This window comes from Mustela putorius, unplaced genomic scaffold, assembly GCF_011764305.1.
Source record: "Mustela putorius furo isolate JIRA1106 unplaced genomic scaffold, ASM1176430v1.1 tig00000450_pilon_pilon_pilon, whole genome shotgun sequence".
NCBI lineage: Eukaryota > Metazoa > Chordata > Mammalia > Carnivora > Mustelidae > Mustela > Mustela putorius.
In genome coordinates, this window is record NW_025421385.1 from 13,733,358 (window position 1) to 13,746,826 (window position 13,469).

General features: G+C 38.9%; 1 long non-coding RNA gene across 3 annotated transcripts in view; it reads left to right on the forward strand.

Moving 5' to 3' along the window:
* Positions 1-13,469, forward strand: part of LOC101693555 — a 52,621-nt gene that overhangs the window by 11,129 nt on the left and 28,023 nt on the right. For 2 of the 3 annotated variants that reach the window (XR_001179574.2, XR_001179572.2), the window contains exons 3-4: positions 1,020-1,100; positions 10,518-10,753. This is a non-coding gene — a long non-coding RNA (uncharacterized LOC101693555). The remainder of the gene's footprint in view (positions 1-1,019; positions 1,101-10,517; positions 10,754-13,469) is intronic. The other variant, XR_001179575.2, reaches the window with a different exon arrangement.

Genomic DNA, 13,469 nt, shown 5'->3' on the forward strand with positions numbered 1-13,469 from the left:
CAAGTGCACTCTGTGCTTTAGCTTTTTAACAAAAAAGACACTGAAATTTCACTTGTCATTGTACTTGATGTAAATAACTCATGCAGAAGTTACTAGCTGCCTGTCTCATGAATACTGACACCACATATATACAACATGTCTTAAGCAAGGATGAGCTCAGAGAAAATATAATTTATATTCCACTGAGTGAAGTAATCTTTTGAATTTTACTCTATAGTCTCCAAGTTTCTATGAAGCCTTTCATTTATTTTTTCTACTAACATAACAAAAACTTAGGGCAATTTAGAATGTACGTGTCAAATCAATCCCAGCACAATGTTCTATTAACTTTAATGATGTTAGTGGAGAGTACATCTTGTTATCATGAGGGTTCTAAGAAGTCTAAGGGAGAGGCAACACAGGAACCCAAAGCCTTGAAGAAACTTCTCAATGACATTTTCATCAGGCATAGGACCATTCCCCTATCTGAACACTGACAAAAAACACTCATAAAATTCTTCATACTTTATTCAGCAAATGATCCATTAGAAGAAATTTCCAAATTTAGCATTTCTTTAACTTCAACTTCATCATTAATGGGGGTTTTGCAAAAAAAAAAAAAAAAAAAAAAAAAAAGCCTTTGTATCTAAAGGTAAGTCACAAATTTAATATTCTACCATAGGATGACCAGATCAGGTGGAGGCCAGCAGCATGGGCAGGGAAAGGATTCACCAAGACAGAACAAAGGAGATGGAAATTTATTGACTACATTGCAAGGGAGCAGTGGACAGGGAAGCAAAGGAAAGGAGAGACTGTCTGCCAGAAGGCACTGAGGGGGTAGGGTGGGTGGCAGGGGACTGTTGTTAAGTGAGGGAGGCGAGAAGGTATGAGAACATATGGACTTTTCCTTTTTTGGTACCTGTGCATGCTGGTAAGTGGTGCATTGGTCAGTTAGGGTTTATGGATATTTGGAGGTGGTTGCCTAATGAGCTTGTTTGCATTCAGCCCCGGTGTTCACTGTGGGCCTTTTTGCTTTCCAGGCTTATATTGCTCATGCCTGTTGCCTAAAAGTGGCCTCTACACTTACCCTACCCAACTCCTATACCAGTACCAGTAAACTGGTAAGTCCAGCACAACTATCATCCTCCAGGATTTAGGAGTCCTCATTTGCTACTGACATGGATCCTAAATTTGTCATTCTACAAACTAAATGTAACAAGATTGGCCTAGAGATGTTAAAAAAACAAGATGCAGCTGAGTAAATTTAAAGATCTAATTGGCTTTATTCAATGATTCATGAGCTAGGTAACAACATCGCATTCTAGCAAATAGGACGGAGCTCCCAGGGAGTTGTACAAATGAAAGGTCTTTATAGGCGGATGGAAAATGGGATGAAGAGGTTATTGGGGGAAAAAAAAAAGAGACAGGATAGTTTCAGGCAGAGTCACCTTCCCTTAGGGAGAAGGACAGGAGAACTCATCCTGCCCATTACTTCACTAAGGGCTGATCAGGAAATTCAAGACTGATTGGTTTAAAATTCCACTCCTAGCAGAGGCTGAAATTGCAATTAGATTAGGCATAAGTCTTTGTAGCGCTTAGTACGAGTGACTCCATTTGGGGCCTGTTTCTTTATAACATGCCTCCGATAAGGCTCAGGGGAGAGAGCTCCCTCCACACGGGGAGGTCGTTCTGACATTTACAAAGACCTCACAAAAGTGATACTGGAGTAGGGACTTGAGGGTTACTATTTATCTACAGGGAAAATGATAGAAAATTTCTGAACTGGCCCTTTAAAGTATTTGATGTGGGGAACAAAGGCAAAAGAAAAAAATTAAATTTCCTTACTACTTACAGCTCATTGACAAGTCCTTGAAATAGGCAGAGTGAGCTTCCTCTGGGAGCTCAGCTGTCTCATCGTTGACACTTTGCTAAGGGAAAAGACAATCTTGGCTTAACATTGTCCTGACCCCACCCCAGGAACCTGGGAGTCTACTTTAAACATACAGAAATTCCTTTGGAAACTGGCTTTATCTCTACCCCGCCTCAAGATATATGTGGACAATCATCCACCAAACATCTCGCCCACTGATACACATCTGAAGGGTCTTATGACTGAGGTTTTACTTAACAGTAATAAAAGACCTTTTCCTAAAAATAGCTAACCCCCTCAGGGTCCTGGAAACCTTGTTTCTAAAATACTTTGGAGGGTTGTGTTGTCTCTAACCCCCTCCCAACTTGAAGGTATATAATCATTCACCAATCACAATCCCACTGCAGCTCTTTCTGCCCATAGGTCCTGTCTCTGTGCTTTAATAAAACCACCTTTTTGCACCTAAGATGACTAGAGATTTCTTTCTTGACCATTTGCTCCAAACCCCAACATTTCCACATCTGTATTCATCTTATTTCTCATATGAGTTACTGTATCAATAACTTGGAAAAACTTCTAGGCTGCTCCTCTTATTTATGAAAATAATATTGTTACTTGATATGGGATAAAATATACTTCAGTAACAGATGCATTTTCCTCAATTTTTTTTTCAGAAACATCATCTTCATTAACCTAAAGCCCAACTATTTTCCCAACTTCAACATGATTCAAATTAATTCAATCATTTTTCATGGAGAGTCAGGAAATCCCAGTCTTTGCAGGCTAGTGTAATGGACAAATGAGATCTAGGAAAGGACATCTATAATTAATGATGGAGACCAAAGAAGTAATTATGAAACGGCCATCTTGAAGTATTTGTCTGTGTAGGAGTGCAATATATCATATGAATCTTCATTTTGAGTGGCAATGGTACAATAGATTTTGGAAACAATATTTTTTATACAAGCATTTTCAAATAAGTCATTCTCTTGATCTTGGTGAGCTGCATAGAGTTTTAAATCATATGTTTACTCTAGTTGCTAAAGGCAGGAATGTTTTACCTGAGTAGATAAAGTATCTGGATCTATAGGTAGTTTCACTGCTGAAGTGTGAGCAAGAAGGAGTGAAGGCTTTGAAAACCAGGGTGCACAGCTGCCTCAGTCCAGTTTCCTTACCGGGATGATTCATGCACTTTCACTATTCCAAAGGTCACTGAAGGTTGTGTTTGTGCCAATTTAGGGAGGCCAGGAGCTCAGAAGCGAGCTGGAGGCAAGGTTCTCTCATCATCATGTGTTATCAAAGGATCCGCTAAGCCTTAAACTTGTTTGCAAGTTAAACTCATGCAGGTGATTACAGCAGAGACCAAAGATGAGTATTCTGTTCATTAAAAATGTGTTTGTTTGTTTGTTTGTTCCTGATATGAAGTATTAACACTCAACTGATTTTTACTTGAAGAAAGAGGATCTGGGACGCCTGGGTGGCTTAGTTGGTTAAGCAGCTGCCTTCGGCTCAGGTCATGATCCCATCGTCCTGGGATCGAGTCCCACATCGGGCTCCTTGCTCAGCAGGGAGCCTGCTTCTCCCTCTGCCTCTGCCTGCCATTCTGTCTGCCTGTGCTCGCTCTCTCCCCCCCTCTCTCTGATAAATAAATAAAATCTTAAAAAAGAAAGAAAAGAAAGAGGATCTAATGAAAGACGAACATTTGGAATATTTCAGATGGTAAAGAAATAAACCCACAGTACAGACATTGATAAACGAGAACAAATAAGCCCAAATTGGCCTCATCTGTCCCCATTGACAACAAACTCAGGCTTAATTACTGTTTCATCCTATTCCAGGAATTGTAGCCTTTTAAGAGTCAATCTGAATTTTCTGATCAGCACTACTCAGGTCATCTTCATCTGCCTTTCCTTCCTGGACAAAAGATGTCCTGGCCTTAAACCATCCTTTCTTTTGTTTTGCTAATCAATTCTTGCTCCAACCTTCTTCCAGTAAAAACCTTCCATTTCCTAGAACTCCTTGGAGAGTCTCTCTATTTGCTAGATGGAATGGTGCTGATCCACAAGTTGCTTAAGAGAGCCAATTAGATCTTCAAATGTACTTGGTTGAAATTCCTTTTCCTAACAACATGCTAAAACAGAAATTTTCCTCTGGTTTATGGTTTCCATCAGTAAATAAAAATTAACCCCTGATATGGAAAACAAACACAGAGGAAAAATTATTAAATTTCCTTACTACCTACAGCCCATTGACAAGCCCTGGAAGCAGACAGAGTGACATTCCTCTAGAAACTCAACTGCTTTGATGCTGACACTTCGCTAGGGAAAAAGGTAATCCTAGCCTGACCACCACCCCGCCCCACCCCACCCCCGCAATCCTGGCATGTCCATTTGCCTTAATTTTTCTGTTACTTGCACTCTTTTAATGATCTTTTGATGTCTGTATACAGACACACACTTCTCCTTAATTACAAGAGTGGCTTGTCAGGGCCCTGATTCTCAGTCCCAGGAGATGTCACTCTCGTGAATACATCAGATTGTTGATGCCTGAGTGGCGTGTGTGTGGGCGCACGTGTGTGTGTGTGTGTGTGTGTGTGTGTATGCATGTGTGTGTGATGTGGTGTTGTAACACCACCCAGATGATTTGGAGACATTTTCCCTCTTTCTTCTACCCTCCATGTTACTGATACAATGTCTCTTTTTGGATGTTAAGTGAAAATTTCCTCTGCTATTTCTTAATTCTTTTAACATCTGAGGACATTATTCTCTTCTTGGCTGTTACTTTGGAGTGCTGCCTTTCCAGGGTCTCTTTGCCATTTTTGGAAGGTCTTTCTCTTCTATACAATATTTCTACACAAGAAAGGAATTAGAAGCATCTTTGTCAATTACTGTTCTCAATTTTAATATTGACAAATAAAAATAAAGCAAAACTAAAAAGTCATCTTTTACTGACCACACTAGCATGAAACGAGGTTCTAAATTGCTTCTAGAATACCTTGGAAAGGTTTTCCTCAGTGAACCACAGTTCACCTTGTGTTGCAGTGGTAAGGTACAGCTCCTAAACCAAAATTTGGCCCCAGGAACAACTTGATTACTCTTATCTTGTGTTTTAAAATAAACTTTAAATTCTTTATTTTCTCCATATTTCCTAGTTTCTCCTTTTTATCTATTTCTGTATGTGTGTGTTTAGTCTTCAAAATGTACTTCAAGGATTCTCATTTGTCAAAGTTCCAATTTTACATATTCATTTACCCATTGTTAGGAGTCTTTTCTAATTCTTCTCCCAACATAAGGCATGTTGAATACTTACATCTTCTTCACCGAGCCAAAAACATATCTAAGGTTGAAAAGATACTGAACCTCATTTTGTCTCTAACGCTTATCACTGTCTGGGAGATGAATGCATAACTGAATGAATTGTGTTTCGTAGACTCTTTTCTCACTTGATTTATATCCCAACTGCTGTGTCAGATTTTTTAAGCATATTTTAATAATCTCCTCTCTTACTTTTCCTGTTCTTGAAAGTATTGTTATGTGTTATATATAAATATATAATTATATGCTAGTATTATAAATATATATTATGTTATGATGTATGATAATATTTTATTTTTTTATACACACACACACACATTATATATAGGCAAAAGAAAATTCAGGAAACTTTACTAGATATGCATATTTTACTGAGTGAGGGGAAAAAAAAAATCACACAGGGAGTCTTCACACCCAGGCTGGTGTGAAGTTCAGAGACATGATGTCAGGGGATGGCTTTTGAAGTGAAAATGGACACATTGTTTCACCTTTACAGTGAGTGGTAATTACAATGTCAATTTCCAGATGGCAAGGGAGTGGTTTAAAGTGATTATCTTATGCCAATTTAGGATGATGACTTGTTTCATTTATGAGTAGTAGAGGCATTCACAAGAAATAATCCAAGTTGAGTTTAGCTGACATTCTTGAAATAAGCTAGATTTAATTTTATGTGGCTTAAATGGTTTTGTCTGCTTAGATTTTCAACTCTGGTTTCCATTTTATATATATATATATATATGTATATATATATATAACTTCATTAATTCATTATATATATTATTATATATTATTATATATATTCATTATATATATAGTTATATATATTATATACATATAGTTATATATTATATATAATTCATTATATATATATATATAACTTCATTAATTCCATCTTCATAAGTTCTACCTACATTAATCAAGTCTCATAGTTGATGCTGTTCTTTTTTTAAAAAAAAATATTTATTTGCGATAAAGAGAGCATGTGAGCAGGGAGAGAGGCAGAGGGAGAGCCAGAGACTCTCAAGCAGACTCTGCATTGAGCAGGGAGCCTGACAAGGGGCTCAATCCCACAGCCATGAGGTCATGACTTGAGCTGAAATCAAGAGTTAGCAGCTCAATGGACTGAACCACCCAGGAACCTCTCATACTGTTCTTAAGATTGGAGCCATGGTGGACCAGTAGCATAAGGGACATGTGGTCAGGGGCAACCTTGGCTTACATATACTTCTTTCCTCAGCAGCATGTTACATCTGGTGATGTTCCTTCCACTTTTCACCTAAATGTCTTTAGATATGCTTTCAATGTTTCTGGAAGCCACTAACTAGAGTCTTGAAAAGAAACTAATGGCATTAGCAAAAGTCTTAAGGAAATACTTAAATGTAATAAATATTCTTTCCTTTAGTGTATCTCACTATTTCTTCTAAGTTTATGAAATATATTTTTTGGCCTGGTTTGAATTTATCTGGCGTCTCATATCCTCTGTTATTATTTCCACATGTTTTAAGCCTCTTTATTTCCTAAAAATAAATTTAGAAAGTTATCTCATTGCTACTTCAGCCTCATTCTGTTAGTCATTTCACCTTTCTCTCAAGAGTCATGGAGAATGTGTGTCAAAGCTTGGCCTAGGAGAAACAAATCACAATGACAACTGCACTTCTAGAGTATTGCCAAAAAAAAAAAAAAAAAAAAAAAAAAAAAAAAAAAAAAAAAAAACAAAACAAAAAAAACAGGGAAGAAAGAAAAAATAAAGAAAAAGCATAAAATGCTGAAAACTGCCAAATAGAGAAGTGAAGTCAGCAGCTATATGTACATCTTAGATTTGCCACTATTTGTATCAACTTGTATCAACTTGAGTAAGTTCCTAAGCAGATGAACCTAAGATTTCTCATCTTTCATTAGGACAATAAAAACTACTTTTTTTCTCCTTAGGAAACAACCTCGTAAAATTTCTTGCACTATACTTGGCACTTCCAAGGTGCTTCAGTACAATTCAACACATGCTGTTTGGTCAGGCATGGTGCCGACCCTGGCAGGATAGAGGTGCAAAGACAGGTTTCTGTACTCAGCAAGTTCACCCTCTTGTTGGGTTCCCAACACATCCTGGTCACCTCTTTCTTTCAAAGCATCACTTTGAAAAATGCCCTCCCAGTGGATCACAAGAAATGCCCATCAATGATGTTCTCCAAATCTCATATTTGAAAGAGTCTTGATGTGAGGTTACTGGATGAAAGTCTATGGTTTGGAGAACAATCTATTAATAGAACCGCAAGCACAGATGGCCCAGAGTTCTTTTCAGGGACAGCGTTCTGAACAACATCCATGGCAGCTGGTTTCTGTGACACAGTCTTTACCAGTAGAAGAAGGAATCAGGTGGCCTGGCTCCATTTCAACTGGGTGGCATCTCATGGAACTGGACACTATTTAGCATAAATTTACTGATTTTTGAAACAGATTGTCTTGTGATTTTACTGCTCCTTTCCTTACGAAGAGAGGTTTATCTGCTATGAAGCTTGGCATGGCTACCTCCTTTCTAGCTCATCCTTCGCTTCTGGGTGATTTATCAATGCCATTTGTGTCTCAGGTAGAGATAAAAATTAAAACTAAAATTAAAGGTAAAATTCACTTAAAAAATAGCATGTGGTGTGAAACCGTGAAACAAACAAATAGTCTAATGCCAGTGCCATTTAATTTAACACCATTCTCAACACTGTTCTTTGTCAATTTTCACTCTATGAAAAAAATCTCGAACAGGGAGAAGGCTCAGTGATACCTGAAAATGATCTTTGTTGAGATGGAGCAAGAGAATAGACAAAAGGGAATTTTTTAAAAATTGTTTTAAGTATTAATGCCCCAAAGAACTATCATAAATGTTGTTACACAACAAACTTGGATGACTCTCTGTGCTGGAAATCTCTTATTGGCCACAGAACTTTCAAGCACACATTTTCTCCACCATGAACTCACTGTGTTGGCCAACCAATCCACAAATTCTTTCCTTCTCAGCATCGACCCCTAGGGTCCAACGATAGCTCAGCCATGACCTTTGTTTGGTGGGGGTAGCTGTGATGGTTGTGGTGAAAGAAGAAAAGCTTGAGGAGTCTTTGTTTAGTCCTCCTCCAACCTGAATAATAGCAGAATGACCTAGAAGAACTGCTATTAAAAGGCATATTTCTGGGATCCATGCCAAGAGATTCTGATTTTCACAGGTTCAGTGTGGGGCTCAGGAACCCATATCATAAAACACTTTAAGTGTTTTTGGTCATGAACCCAGAATTTAAAGCTTACTAAAGGAAATGCTCTTCTGGTTGTGCTTTTAGTAATTCGGCCTTGGTCTTTCTTACCTTGTCCCCCATTTCCAGGAACTAAATCCTGCCTATGCGTTCCCATGCCCAAGTCTGTGGGCTCTACTTGGTGTTTTCCAGTTGACTTTCTCCCCATATGCTCACCTACCATAAGGTCCTAAATTCGAAATCCCAAATAACTTGGGCCATATAAAAGGGAACAGAATGCCTTGTTGCAGGCCTGTCTGGACCTGCATCTTGTCTTCTCCTGGGTTTCCTGACCCTGTGCTTCCTGACCCTGTGCTGTGCTCTGTTTGTCCATCCGCCATAGAGGATGATCCTAACTTCAGCAACTCCTTGACACTGCCACCTGCTGCCTGACATCAAGTTCCTGCATCGGGACTCTCAGATTTAGAAACTCATGTGCATCAGCTGCCGTGTATGTTAAATAGATTTTTGCACTCTTTTGCTTGCTAATAAATCAGAAACCCTGGGAATTGATCTTAGAAATCTAGATTTTTAGAAGCATCCAGATAATTCTGATGGACATACAGCTGAATCGCACTTTAAGAAAAAGAACCTATGGAGATGCCCACGTGGCTCAATCGGTTAAGCGTATCAGATGCCTTTGGCTGAGGTCATGGTTCCAGGGTCCTAGGATGGAGGTCTGTGTCCAGCTCCTTGTTCAGCAGGGAGTCTGCTTCTCCCCCTGCCTGCTGCTCCCCCCACTTGTGCTCTCTCTCTCTCTCTCTTTCTGACAAATAAGTAAAATCTTTAAAGAAAAAAAAAAAAGAACCTATAGCTAGGTTCATTTCCCTAGTTTTGGTTCCTATTTAGTGGGTAGATCTTATTCAAGTCTTAACTCATTTAGGTCTACTCCATCCTGCTGCTGTGAACATGCCAGCCACTTGGCTGTATGATGAGACACACAGCATCGAATTAAATCCAAATGTCACCTCTTCCTGTCCTTCTCTGAACTTTCAGTGCTCTCTATTTGTTTCCCTTTTTTGTTAGTCACCACATCCCATCTTGTTTTATGCATATATATCCATCTTAAGAAGCTGTGATGTCCCCCACTGCAGCCTCTTGATCTGGGTTGTCTCTCTTTCCAGTACTCGGCACAGGGACACAGGGCCTGGCACCCAGCAGGTGATCAAAAAGCTTATTGGATGAAAGCAAGAGAGTGCTAGACTTGGAACTGGAGGTATGAAGGACTTACGTGATTTCCAGAGGTTTATTCTCTTTTTAGAAGGCTGTGATTTGAAGGTATTTTAAGACTTTATTTGAAAATGCCAGTAAAAAGGAATATCTTGCCAAAAAGAATGATTGCTTGTAATGGCCAAAGAAGGAATATTGAGGGGCATTTGGGTGGCCCAGTAGATTAAAGCCTCTGCCTTCAGCTTGGGTCATGATCCCAGGGTCCTGGGATGGAGCCCCCAGTCGGGCTCTCTGCTCAGCAGGGAGCCTGCTTCCTCCTCTCTCTCGCTCTGCCTGCCTCTCTGCCTACTTGTGATCTCTATCTGTCAATAAATAAATAAGATCTTAAAAAAAAAAAAAAAGAAGGAATATTGAAGGAAGGACTATAACAATGACCACACTGTCTTTCCATCTAGTCACAGGTTTGGCAAGGAGATTGCCGATGGGTGGGATGTGGGAATTATTCAGTAAATATGAGTTAGATGGCAACCAAACTGGGTTCTTAAAGAAAGGGTGTGCAATACCTTAGTCTCTAGAGTAGTTGCCTCTTTTTAGGTCAAAACAAATGAAGTCAGCTAGCTTTAAAATTTGACTCATCAGAAAGATTTTTTTCAGAATTTCTGAAACACTTTCTTTAAAAAGAGTCCCCAATGCTGGACATTATTGTTCCATGTCAACACAAAGAGACCTAAGTTTCTTCAGTGTGCCCAATAAAACTAAGAAGCTAAAGACCAATTCACCTGATCATTTATCCTACAATGCAGTTGATAACCAGGCTTGGACTCTCAGTTTTATACACTTCTTTTTCTTTCCATCAAGGGAATGGACTGAAGGAAATGTTTGTCTTAACTCTTCATGTATTTCTCTTTCTCCTAGCAACCACAAGAACAAGAACACTGCAAAATAAGGTGGGAAAAACTGAAGCCAACGGCAACTATTTCCAAGGAAATTAGCCAGCATCAGAAAATTCCTGGTTAATATTATAAGAAGCCGTCACGCATTCACCAGCAGGAGCAGTGGAAGTGGAAGCTAGCACCAGCAAGACCCAGTGGAAGAGTTTATTAAAAGAAAAAAAGCATTTGTGTACAATGTTCTGGATATTAAGTATATAGGTAAGCTTTCTTTATTTCTTTTTTTTTTTATTAAGATTTTACTTATTTATTTGAGAGAGGGAGACAACAGGAGCCATGGGGCTAGAACCCAGAACCCTGAGGTCATGATCTGACCCAAAGGCAGATGCTTAACCTACTGAGCCACCCATGCATCCCCTCCAGGTAAGCTTTCAACATGATGAACTCAGGGCACTTACCTAGTCTTTCAGGCATTGTTTCAATTCCCTTTCCTCTACTAGTCAGGATCCAGGCAAGAAAGAAAAACCACACCAGTTAATATAACAGGGTTTAATTTGAAGAATTGTCCATTAGGGAACTGAATATTTAAATAGATAGGACTAGTGATTCACAGAGAGGGTAACTGCAGGACCTAGGTTCACCCCTATGGATCAGATAAAAGAGGAAACATCGGGATTATTAAATTTAGAAGTTAACAGTAGAGATTGTGGAGTCAAGACCCAGACCTGTGAGGAAGAGGGCTCTCTTGCTATAATTAGTAGCATCGAAACTTATGAGAGAGCACCCACAGAATGTGTGAGGCCTGAAGGTTACAACACGAATGAATGAAAATCTCTGCTCTTGAGATGCTCACAGGCTAATGCGGAAGGTACTAATGTATGTGAAGGCAATTTACAAACTGCAAAGTATGGCAAAAAACTAAATTTCTATCGTGGTTATTACATTTCATATGTATATCTATCATGATCATTCAAATAAGATATTCTGGGGCAGCCTGGATTACATATCTTCCGTCCCATTTCTAAAACCACATGTTAAATGTAGGACTTGATTTTTGGTTTGAAATATACAATAATCAACTATAATCCTACATATGCCAATTAGCTTCTAAAGCTACCTGATGAGGACCTAGACTTCTCAAAACTAACACCAACATTTCACAGTTCCCACAGTGCTGGTATTCAAGATCTGTTTATTCTAGTCTAACTTTCCTTAGTTGAGTTCAGATGGTTCTAGTGACTACCTTAGCTTCTTGGAGGCTGGACCAAGTTGGGAGGAGAGAAAGAGTGTTGCTTTGTCAAACCTTTTGAGATCTTTTAGGCACACTGAGCAAGGACTGAGTCATCAAATACAGGGTAGAAAGTGTACAGTTCTACTGTTGGTGATTCTATATTTTGTTTCATGGGCAAGGCATGGTTTATTACAAAAACTTTAGAGTCAGAAAGGAGTTCATTAAGCGTCCACAAATTACATATACTTACAGGGAGAACATAATTGCATATTCATCTTTCTCAGCTCTACTTGTACACAGGTGGCAAAATCATCATTTGTGTTTCAGTTGATTATGAAAGAACATGAAATCTGAGTTTGAAATAATGGGCACAGAGAATCCTTCCTCTTGATTTAAGATAACAGTCTTTTGCTTCACCATTTCATTCTATAAATGAAACAATTCCCATAAATGTTACATAAATACTCTGCATTTTGTCAACCAAGAAATAGTCTGCAAATATCTGCAGCCAGGATCTCTCCCTGTAATTAGCTTCTCATTATACAGCTCACCCTTCAATCCACTCAAACCGTCCTTTACATAATTGCATAATATTTCATTATTAGCAGAATGTGCCATGGTGCTCTCACCATTTAACAAAAGCTGGATCCTTGATCCAGACCTTTTAAAATAAAGCACATCGCCTGGCACATAGCGCTTACGAAGTTTGGGTTGATGTATCGACTCATGTTCTCGTTAAAACATGAATGTGACATCTTATCTCACAGTGATGTATTACTCAACAATACGTCTAAGACATAGTACCTCTCTGGATTTCTCATACTTACATTTAAAACTATAAATAAATGACAAGGAAATTACTTGTGAAACTTAATGATATGACTCATCAGAAGTTATAAATTATAAAGATAGTCATATTTAAAGTATTTATGGTCTTTTTTGCAATTATTTTCATCTTCCCAAGAGCAATTTTATGATTGATAAGAGTAATAATAATAAACCTTTTGGAGTCTTTCCTATGTGACCAATCATGTGTTAAAATCTTTACATGATTAACTTCACAAAACATATTTACGAGTAAGATCCTGTTATTATTCCCATTACAGATTAGAAAATCTAGGGTTTAGAGGTGTTAAGTAAATCACTAGAAGATACCCCATTAGGACATGGGAGAGTGGAGATTCAAGGTCAGGTCTTTCTGGCCCTAAATGTTTTCAGAAGTAGACTGGAGTTGGAAAGGAAAGACATATGTTAAGACAATTGGAAAGTGGAGTCTAAAATTCGGAAAAGGAGTAACTTGAACAGTCTTGAATCAGAAACAAAGCCACAAACTTTCAGTCCTGTGTAATGTGAGTAGTGCCTGAATATTTGGTATCAGGAAGGGAAATTCTGCAAGATTTTGACTGCCTACCATCCGTCTGTAGGGGAACCATGCCCTTCCAATTCTGTCGGTGCTGGTGGGGCTGTCAACCACATTTCCCCCTTCATCTTACATATGGATATAAAATGGCTTCTATTTGACCAAAGAACTCACTCCTTCTGGGGTGCCTGGGTGGCTCAGTCGGTTAGGTGTATGCCTTCAGCTCAGGTCATGAGCCCAGGGTCCTGGGACTGAGACAGGCTTTGGGCTTCCTGTTCAGTGGGGAGTCTACTTCTTCTCCCTCTGCCCCTCCCCCTGGCCATGCGCGCTCTCGCGCTCTCTCTCTCTCTCTTTCTCTCAAATAAATAAAACCTTTTTAAAAAATT